Source organism: Orcinus orca, chromosome 10, assembly GCF_937001465.1.
Source record: "Orcinus orca chromosome 10, mOrcOrc1.1, whole genome shotgun sequence".
NCBI lineage: Eukaryota > Metazoa > Chordata > Mammalia > Artiodactyla > Delphinidae > Orcinus > Orcinus orca.
Genome location: NC_064568.1, coordinates 53,067,843 through 53,077,842, shown reverse-complemented (window position 1 = coordinate 53,077,842; position 10,000 = coordinate 53,067,843).

The window sequence follows — 10,000 nt, the reverse complement described above, 5'->3', positions numbered from 1 at the left end:
TAACCATTGGACAGCCAGGGAAGTCCCAGTGCCTCTTTATTAAACATTAAATAAGATCCAGTGGTGGGTGTGAGAACTTAGAGTTATGGGAGTCATGAATATTCTAAGATATCTACAACAACAGCTAGATGATATGAAAATATCTGTACTAGCTAGTGGAACTGTTAATTCTACTGTGGGTTTCCAACCTACATTTATCACTGAATGAAGTGCAAAGTTTCATTTCGATGTTAGTGAAAATAAGTAATATTTTTTCCACCCAAGTTTATAGATCACTGCATTCTCTCCTTGTGCCCTGGGTTAAGAACTTCTGCTGTAAATGGGAATTTAAAATGACAATGACCCTCTACAGTCACTGTGAGTGCTGTAAGAAAGCATGCATTCATCTTCTAATTTAACAGTGCTGTGCACATTCCCCAGACCCTGACCTTACAGGCCCTGAAACCTGGAATGAAGTGACAGGGAATGCATCGTATAGTGACAATAACGGCTGCCTTCCCCAAATCCACCCAGACTAATGGTCGTTCACCCCTTCCCTGCTGCCACACAGAAACCCAGACCACACAGTTTCCTGTCTTCGTTTCCTGAGCTGTACCCCTTTCTATCAGTTTCCCCATTTGGGGGTTTGGAATGGTCACTGAGTCCATGGGACTCTACAATCGGATGGTGGATAATCTGTGGGTTTGTGATGGCTTGTCTCTGCAACGTGATCAGATCTGTATTTCAGGATAGTCACTAGGGCTTCAGAATTGAGCCCATGACTCCCGTCCACCTGTTGTGCCCCATCACCACTGCCACCACCCTTGTCCAAGTCACCACCCAGTTGCCTGGACTTCTTAACTGGTTTCCTCACAACCTTTCTTGCCTCCTGGTTGTTATTCTCAGCACAGCAGCCAGAGTGATTTTCTTAAAAGAGTTATCCCACCCCGTCACTCTCTTACTTAGAATGGTCCGATGGTTTTCCATGTCGCTTAAAATTAGCTTCAATCTCCTTGCCATACTGCAGGGGTTGGCAACCTATGGGTCTCTGGCCAAATCCACCCTGCACCTGCTTTTGTATGGCCCGTGAGTGAAATCATCTGGAGAAATTTGTTTTCTCACTTATTACATAAATAATTACATATAAGTACCTTGATTTGGCCTCTTGGCCCACAAAGTCTAAAATATTTATTATCTGGCCCTTTATAGAAAAAGTTTGCTAGCTTCTGCCTGCCAGGAAACTAGAAACCAGCCTAGGCCATTCCAGTTGTCGGTGGGGGGAGGTTAACGCAGAGAATTGGTTGTCCAAGAAGTTGTAAGAGCTAAGGAGGCAAGAGGACACAGTGAGGCAACTCAGAGATTCACAGCCTCAGGATGTGGCCACACCCCCCAGGGGGAGGACCCAGGGAGGAAGTGATGTGACCAATTGGAGCCCCAGAGCTGGAGGCATCCAAAGGAGCCTAAGGGGATCCAGCTGTGCAAAGGATGCCACCCAAGGCGGGGCAGAGGGTGAGGGAAAAAACCCAGATTCTCACCCACAGTTTCACACCAGTACCTCCCGCTGGCTGAAGCCACCTGGAGGGTTGTTGTCAAGGGGGTCTGGGAGATGTAGTTTCCGGAAATACAAAGCCGAGGGAGAAGAGGAAAGGCCAGGAAACGGGTATGAGATCTAACAAGCAAATGACCGGCTGCCCTGTGAAATGAGGATGGCACCTGCCTTGCAAATTAGCTATAAGAGCTGAAGGTGTCACGTAAGGTGTCTATATCATGCCTGAAAAGGGTAACTAATATTGCTATCATCATTATGACTATTAACTTTTCCCCTGCACTTGGATTCCTACTTTGGGTTATCCAAGCTCAGCACGAAGTTGTGGACAGGAGATAGGACCATAATTGACTTGACTAATCCAGAAATTGTGGGGAATGTGATGAAATTAGACCACATCTGTGGGTCCCAAATACACCATGGAGATAGACCCAGGAACATGCACCAAACCCCTTTCTCCCAGGCGACAAAATCATTTCACACCTCCCACTGCCAGCCAGAGGGCTGGGGAGACCAGGAGTTTGCTATTGCAGAATGCACTCACAGACACCTCGTGCTAGCGGGGATTTTTTTTCCCTCGAAGTCTGTATGTTGTTAGTAGAAACGCTTTTCTGTCTGTTCATGCACACTTCTTCCTTCCTTAGAACTGTCTACCGTGCCAACCTCTAAAACCACAAGCATAACAGCTCAGTTTAACAAGCTTCCTCTTTGAAATGCCAGCCAGTGAGATCAATGATGGGTTTAACAAGATGAAGAACACTGCTGGTAGGGAAAGTTTTGCCACCTGACATGTCATAAGCAGGGATGAAAGGTGCACAGACCAAATATGCATCGCCAGCTCAGGAGGGCCCTCCAAGTGAAGCAGCCAGCTCCTCTGGAGAGGAGATGCCAGCCGTGAGGAGATGCCCAAGCTCTTCTCTAGATGGCCCTCTGCTCTCTGTCCAGCAATGGTGCCGGATGGTGCTACACTTCTCTGCATGCTCTTCCTTATCGACTTGATGCTGAGGATGTAGCCACACATGGAACTAAAGGGAAAGAAGTCAAACAGAGCTTCCCGGACCCTCCACCCCCTCACTCACAGCCAGGATGGCCCCCTGCCCAGGGGCCACAGGGAGGCCCCCATTCTGCTCCCCAGCACGCCCTGAATCTCTTTTTAAGGGAAAGTCATGGCTGGACTGATGGTCCCACTGCTGAAAAGTGCTTCCTAGAAGGAGCCTCTGAATTTCACCAAAATTGCTGGATAAAGAGCCCCTTCCACAATTCAACCCAGTGACTGTCTACGAGAAAAGCTGCTTTAACCGAGCTCTTCTCCCTGCTTCTCACAAGTCCTCCTCTTGCTCTGTCAGTTTCCAGTGAACAGTCTTCAGCAAATGTCTGCTGAGCTCAGGGACCACGGTTTCCCCGTCCATTGAGGTGGCTGAACTAGATGGCTTCCCAAAGTTCTCTGACTCTAATATGACCCTCTCTGATCACCTTGCCTGCGTGTGACGCTTCACTAGCAGATGATTCAAGGAGGAATGGCTCCTTTCAAGCTTCCCTTGAGAAGGATGTGGTCTTGTGAGAGAGACCAGGGACATGCACAGTCTCCCCATCAGAAGGTGTACATGGAGGCATCAAAAGATTTCAGAGGGGCTTCCCTGGTGGCGCAGTGGTTGAGAGTCCGCCTGCCAATACAGGGGACACGGGTTCGTGCCCCGGTCCGGGAAGATCCCACATGCCGCGGAGCGGCTGGGCCCTGAGCCACGGCCGCTGAGCCTGCGCGTCCGGAGCCTATGCTCCGCAACGGGAGAGGCCACAGCAGTGAGAGGCCCGCGTACCGCCAAAAAAAAAAAAAAAAAAAAAGATTTCAGAGGGAGACATCATTCAATCCACTTGGGGACCAAGAGGATTCAACAGTCCAGCTGTATTTCACTGAGCACTGACTATTATACACTGGGCTCAGTATTAGCTGCTCCTACAATAACTAACTCTTACAACTCCAGGAGGTGGACAGTCTTCTTAGCCTTGCTGTGTACATATGGAGGCTGAGGTGGGCAAAGGTAAGGAACTTGCCAAAGGCCACTCGACATCAAATGAATGAGTGTGGATATGGACAAACCTCTCCCACTTCCAAACCTGTGTTTATAACCACTCCAGCATGCAGTAACGGGACTAGCAGCAGACAATTATTGGGCACTTACTGAATACTAGACACTACTTCATGCATTTAATACGCACAGAAATTTACCCTATGGGGAAAGTATTATTTCAATTTCCCTTTTACAAATAAGAAATGGAAGCTCAGTGAAGTTACATAACTTGCCCAAGTTCACACAGGAGTCAGGATTCAAATCTAGACCCTAATGACCACATAATTTTTCCACCCAGGTTAGAAGAAAAAGGAAATAGGTTTTCCTAGTTCGGGTTCTTCCCCAAAACATAACCTGAGACAAGAATGTGGGTGCAGGCAGTTTATTTCTAGGGTGGTGCCAGGGAGCAGAGGAGGGTTATATATGGGAAAAGAGAAAGAAGCAAAATAAGGTTCCTGATTAACTGTGGACAGCAAGGGCTCAAGGACACAGGACGTCTGGAGAATCCTCTCAGAAGGAGCTAAAATCACAGGTGACAATATGAGGATGCGAGTCCAGGTCCCAGGTGTGCCTGCCTCTCAGGGGACAGGAGGTGGGAGGGGCCCCTTCCGACAGCAGGCAGCAGGACCAAGACAGGAGCCTGAACACCTGCATCCTGCATGACTCACCAAACACCTATAAAACTCTATCCCTCCCCAGCTGCCTCCACTGCCTGGGGTTTACAGCTCTCCTGTTGAAATGATAGAAACAAACTCTCAGTTGATGGATAAAGTAAACTGGAGTGGAACAGCCCGTGATGCAAGAGACCAGAAGCAGCTTCCCCTTTTCTCTATTCCACCATGAAAAGCCAGTCCTCTGCCCTGGATAGATCTGTCACTGGGCTCTCGGTGGCTGACGGTATGGAACTGAGGCTGAGTGCTTGGACCTTCTCTGTGTACCTGGGCAAGTTATTAACTTCTCTGAACCTTGGTTTGTTTCATCTCTTAAGCAGGACAAAGATACCTGCCCAGCAGAGCAGAGTGGGGATGAGATCCTATTCTGCCTGTAACACACCGAGCACAGTATACGGCGTATAGGGAGCATTTCATCAAGGATGGCTGTGCATAATATATTTTTGAGTTGTTTCAGTTCACTATCAAAGGGGAGAACTAGAGACAGTTATTTATCATTTAAAGAAAGAGAGTAACATAATACAGAGAGTGCTGGGCTGGCCTGGCAAAAGATTTCATTTCCCTGCTGTATAATCTTAGGTCCGGAACCCTCTCCAAATTTGAGGTTTTCTATCATTACGTGGAGATCATCATGTTTGCCCACCTCAAAATATTGCCCAGGCTCCACGGAGATCCCAGATGTAAGGATGCTCTATAAAGTCTAATGCATATAGAAATGTTGTTGTGATGATATTAATGATAAGGATCCAACCTGCTCCCTCGTCATCATGGGCACAAACACACTCTGTGGGGCCGCTGGAACCAGAGCAGGCATTTCACCTTAAGGGAAACACCATTGAGGGGAGGGTGTGATTAATAACATTCAGACCATCAGTGTCAAGGACTCGGCTGCTAATTTATTTATGTCTGAGGATGACAACCAGGGAAAGCAATTAGAACTTGGGCATCTGCCCTTTGGGGATCCTGATGGCTGGAGCCGTGGCAGTGGTGCCACGGAAAACTTCACAGCAGCTGCTAACCGCTAACTACTTTCCTCCCAGGTTGGCTCAGGCTCACTGTCTCTAAATACGCTGAACAAGTCATGTCTGTGTCCCAGTCTGTCATCTGTTCCCAAATTACATGGCAGGAGTGCTGAAGGGAAAACAGATCTGGGGACAAAGGTGCTGGGGGTGAGGAGTCTAAGGTAGTTTCAGAGTTCTTTACTGCTGTCAATTAATGAATCCTGGCAACAATCCGGAAAGTGGGTCAATATTATTATCCCTGCTTCGTGGATGAGAAAACAGGCTTCAGAAGAATGGCTCACTCAAGGCTAAGTCACCAATCAGAAGAGTTGATGCAGCACTAGATGGAAGAGTTCCTGACTCCAAGTCCTTGGCCAAGTGTGTGCATCCTTAGTGAGCAGAAGGTGATCAAGAAACGAGATAGGCTCACTGTCTGCACCCTAAAATGATGCATAACCACCCCCAGCATGCAGTGGCAGGTGCTGGGTCCAACTCAGATCCTAAAACTGGAAGAGCTTTTTTTTTTTTTTTTTTTAATTTTTTAAAAAATTAGGGTTTCCCTGGTGGTGCAGTAGTTGAGAGTCCACCTGCCGATGCAGGGGACACAGGTTCGTGCCCCGTTCTGGGAAGATCCCACATGCCGCGGAGTGGCTGGGCCCGTGAGCCATGGCCGCTGAGCCTGCGCGTCCGGAGCCTGTGCTCCGCAACAGAAGAGGCCACAACAGTGAGAGGCCCGTGTACCACACACAAAAAAATTAATTTATTTTTATTTTTGGCTGCGTTGGGTCTTCGTAGCTGTGCACGGGCTTTCTCTAGTTGTAGTGAGCGGGGGCTACTCTTCGTTGCAGCAAATGGGCTTCTCATTGCAGTGGCTTCTCTTGTTGCAGAGCACGGGCTCTAGGCGCGCGGTCTTCAGTAGTTGTGGCACACGGGCTCAGTAGTTGTGGCTCACGGGCTTAGCTGCATGTGGGATCTTCCTGGACCAGGGCTCGAACCCATGTCCCCTGCATTGGCAGGCGGATTCTTAACCACTGTGCCACCAGGGAAGTCCAAAGCTGGAAGAGCTTTTAAGCACAGTTCCTAAAACCTGAATAATCCAAGAAAATACCTTTGGATGCACCCTGCTTGTAAGGAAGATGAAGAGGTAGGTCGGTCTTCATAGTGGACACTGTTTGGGCTGCCCTTCTCAGAAGGCTGAGATTATTCTGCCCTTCTCAGAAGGCTGAATACCCTTCTTGCCTGGAGGCAAAGAGAGGTTTGCAGGCCTCCCTCCCCTTCTCCACCTCCCCAGCTTACTGTTACCCTATGGAAGATGAATTAGGGCCAGTGTGTAGTACAGGGAGGACAAAGCTGGGGGTTGGGATCACTGGCTCCACAGAGATGCCTGGTGGCCGCAGGTCTCGTGAGACTGTTCCCATGGCAAGTCCTTGCTGGGCTTCACCTCCCTGTTCTCCCCAAAGCCTGTGCTCCAGTTTTCCAATCAATTCCAATAAAGTCTTCCTGCCGGAACTTAACTGGACCCTCTTTCTGTTATTTGCAACCCTGACTATAGTTTCTCAACTAGAAATGTAAGTACTTGCCAAGGAGGATGAAAACTGCCAGCTGCAGATCCCATACGTTGCTGGTGGGAGGGTGAATGGGCAAAAAACCCAGGGAGGGCAGCTTGGCAAAGCTGTCATTGACCCTTTGACCCAGATCTCCGCCTCGGGGAATTTATCCGATGCATATGCTTGCACAATTGCAAAGGTACTTACAAAGTTGCTTTGCACTTGTGTACCTGTATGCAGGATTATTCACTATAGTGGTGTTTCTAATAGCAAAAATCTGAAAGGATCCAAAGGTCCGTTAATAGAGGACTTATTAGATACATTATGGTATATATACATGATAGAAAGCTGCCCAGCTCTCTTTTTAATGAGATATTTTCTATGTGTTGATATGAAAAATCCCCCTAATAAACCAGTAAGTTAAAAAAAATGAAAAGATTCAGAACAGTGTGTATAATATCATACCTTTATAAAAATAAGGGAAAAAAATAAGAATTTATATTTGTTCCTGCTTCGATACACATAAGGAAACTCTAGCCAGGATACAACAGAAACTAAAACCAGTAGTTTCCTATTGGGAGGGGAGGGAGGGATGCAAATAAGAAAACAAAATGAGGGGAGTGAACATTTTTCACTGGGTTTCTTTTTGTCATTTTAGGTTTTTGAATCATGTCGATAGGCACCTATTCAAAAGATTACATTTTTAAAAGGCCACCTCAGAGAGTGAAAATCAGCAGAAATGTGATTCATTTGACCGTCCCTGCCTTCACACCAATTCACCCTCTTCCTCAGTGTGTGGGCAGGCCACACTGGTGAATGGTGCCCATGGGATTGTCAGATTCCAGGGTACTCAGGACGCTTTGTCTGAGACTTTTCATTGGAGGATGGCTTATCCATCATGAGAATAGAATCAGGTCCAGACTATTGAGGTTAAAAGACAAAATAGGTTGTTGAAAACCAAGAAGATGGTTTCTAGTACAAGAGAAAAGGAAGGTTATAGCATCTTTTTTGTTTTTTTTTGGCTGCACTGGGTCTTTGTTGCTGCACATGGCTTTCTGTCGTTGCAGCGAGCGGGGGCTACTCTTCGTTGCGGTGCGCGCGTTTCTCATTGTCGTGGCTTCTCTTGTTGTGGAGCTTGGGCTCTAGGTGTGCGGGCTTCAGTAGTTGGGGCTCACAGGCTCTAGAGCGCAGGCTCAGTAGTTGTGGTGCACAGGCTTAGGTGCTCCGCCGCATGTGGGATCTTCCTGGACCAGGGCTCGAACCCGTATCCCCTGCATTGGCAGGTGGATTCTTAACCACTGTGCCACCAGGGAAGCCCCACAGCATCTTCTGATTTGTGGAAAACAAAGAAATTACATTTCAGAGATGTGTATGCTCTTAAGAAGGGTGTCTCCATGTCATACAATTCACTGTTGCCTGCTGTCAAGAGACCCCCACCCCGCTCAGAAACAGGAAAATAGCCCATTTGACATGAGATATTGGGAAATACGGGGTCCTGGCAAATTATCGGCATCAGTGAAGTATGTCTGGTGTGATTATTTTGCAAATACTACCTAATAAAGGGGTTTGAGCTTTCTCTCCTGCAGGTCCACTGATCAAACTCAAACGAAGGTCCGCAAGATAAAATGTACTTACTTATCCTCTAAGCCATCTACTTGAAAATCAATAATATTTCAAATTTAATGATTTGTAAGACAAGTAAATTAGAGTTCGGAGTAAGCAATACTGATTAGATGGTTCTGTCAACTGGAAGCCATAACTTTCCTCTGTAATTAAGTATTCCATATAGGGTACAATGCACTCAACACTGGTTCCTTTTGTAAGGAAATCAGAAGTCTGGCCATTCCTATAATGAGAGCACCTCCATAGCTAGCTGCCTGTCCATGCCCTGCCGGGTATGGCCCTGCCCTTTTCCCTTGCAGCAGCAGTCTTCATGACAAGTGGCTTTCCCAAGCACTAATCACCCCTCTCTCTAGTCACAGAGCTTCAGCGAATTTGAACATTAACATGAAAAACGGCAACTAAAAAAAAAGTTTAAAAATAAAAATCATTGTGGAAGAAATTGCCTTCAGTAAAACAGCATCTGTGGAATGATGTGTAACTGTGAAAAGTTCTTTCAAGCTCCCCTAGCAGTTTGCATTTCACAGAAGCCTGGGGATGGGCAAAGTCGATTTCTCAACAAATTTACTACAGAAGGGACCAAAGGACAGAACTTAAAACATCTATTGTCACCTTTCAACATCAAACTTCCTACCTATCAACACTAAATCACCTCGCCTACATCAATCTTTCCTGCCCCTTTTGAAGGGAACCTCATTTTTTAGATCTGAGTGATGGTGGCTTTTTAATTAATTAATTACATTAATGTTAGATGGAATCTCTGACCTTGTAGGAGTCCTGAATCTTTGGAGGAAAGTGCCCCCCAGCCCATTTGGCTCATGAAGAAAAATTCAGAGATTGCATGAGAAATTGAGCCACTAGGCAAAGGCCCTGCTGGTTTAAATAGGAAACACATAAAAGCGAGCAGTGCTCTCTAGGTTCTGTTACTGAGAGGCACGGACCATGGTGTTGTGTGGGCATCACCTGGGGGCTTGTCAGAGATGCAAGCTTTCCAGCCCCTCCCCCAGAACATCAGAATCCAAATCTGCTTTGCAGTAAGATTCCCAGGTGATTTTTGTACTCATTCGAGTTTGTGTAGTGCACCTAGGTTTGCACTGTGGCTCTGCTCTTACTAATTGTATGATCTTAGCCAAGTTACTCAGCCTCATGTATTTCAGTGTGCCTGGCACGTAATAAGCATATATATATATATATATATATATATGCAATAATCTTGGGTGGCAAAAGCAGAGGAGCAGAAGAGAAAGAAAAGAGGTCTGGAGATTGGTGAGAGAGAGAAGCACCTTATGCTATGGTATCTGAAACTCCAGCAGCAGGGGTCTTATTCAAGAATAGAGAAATACAATATTTTTGGTATTGTCTATCCCCTGACAAATCTCTATTTAAAGCAACCACACAGGGCTTCCCTGGTGGCGCAGTGGTTGAGAGTCCGCCTGCTGATGCAGGGGACACGGGTTCGTGCCCCGGTCCGGGAAAATCCCACATGCCGCAGAGCGGCTAGGCCTGTGGGCCATGGCTGCTGAGCCTGCGCGTCCGGAGCCTGTGCTCCGCAACGGGAGAGGCCACA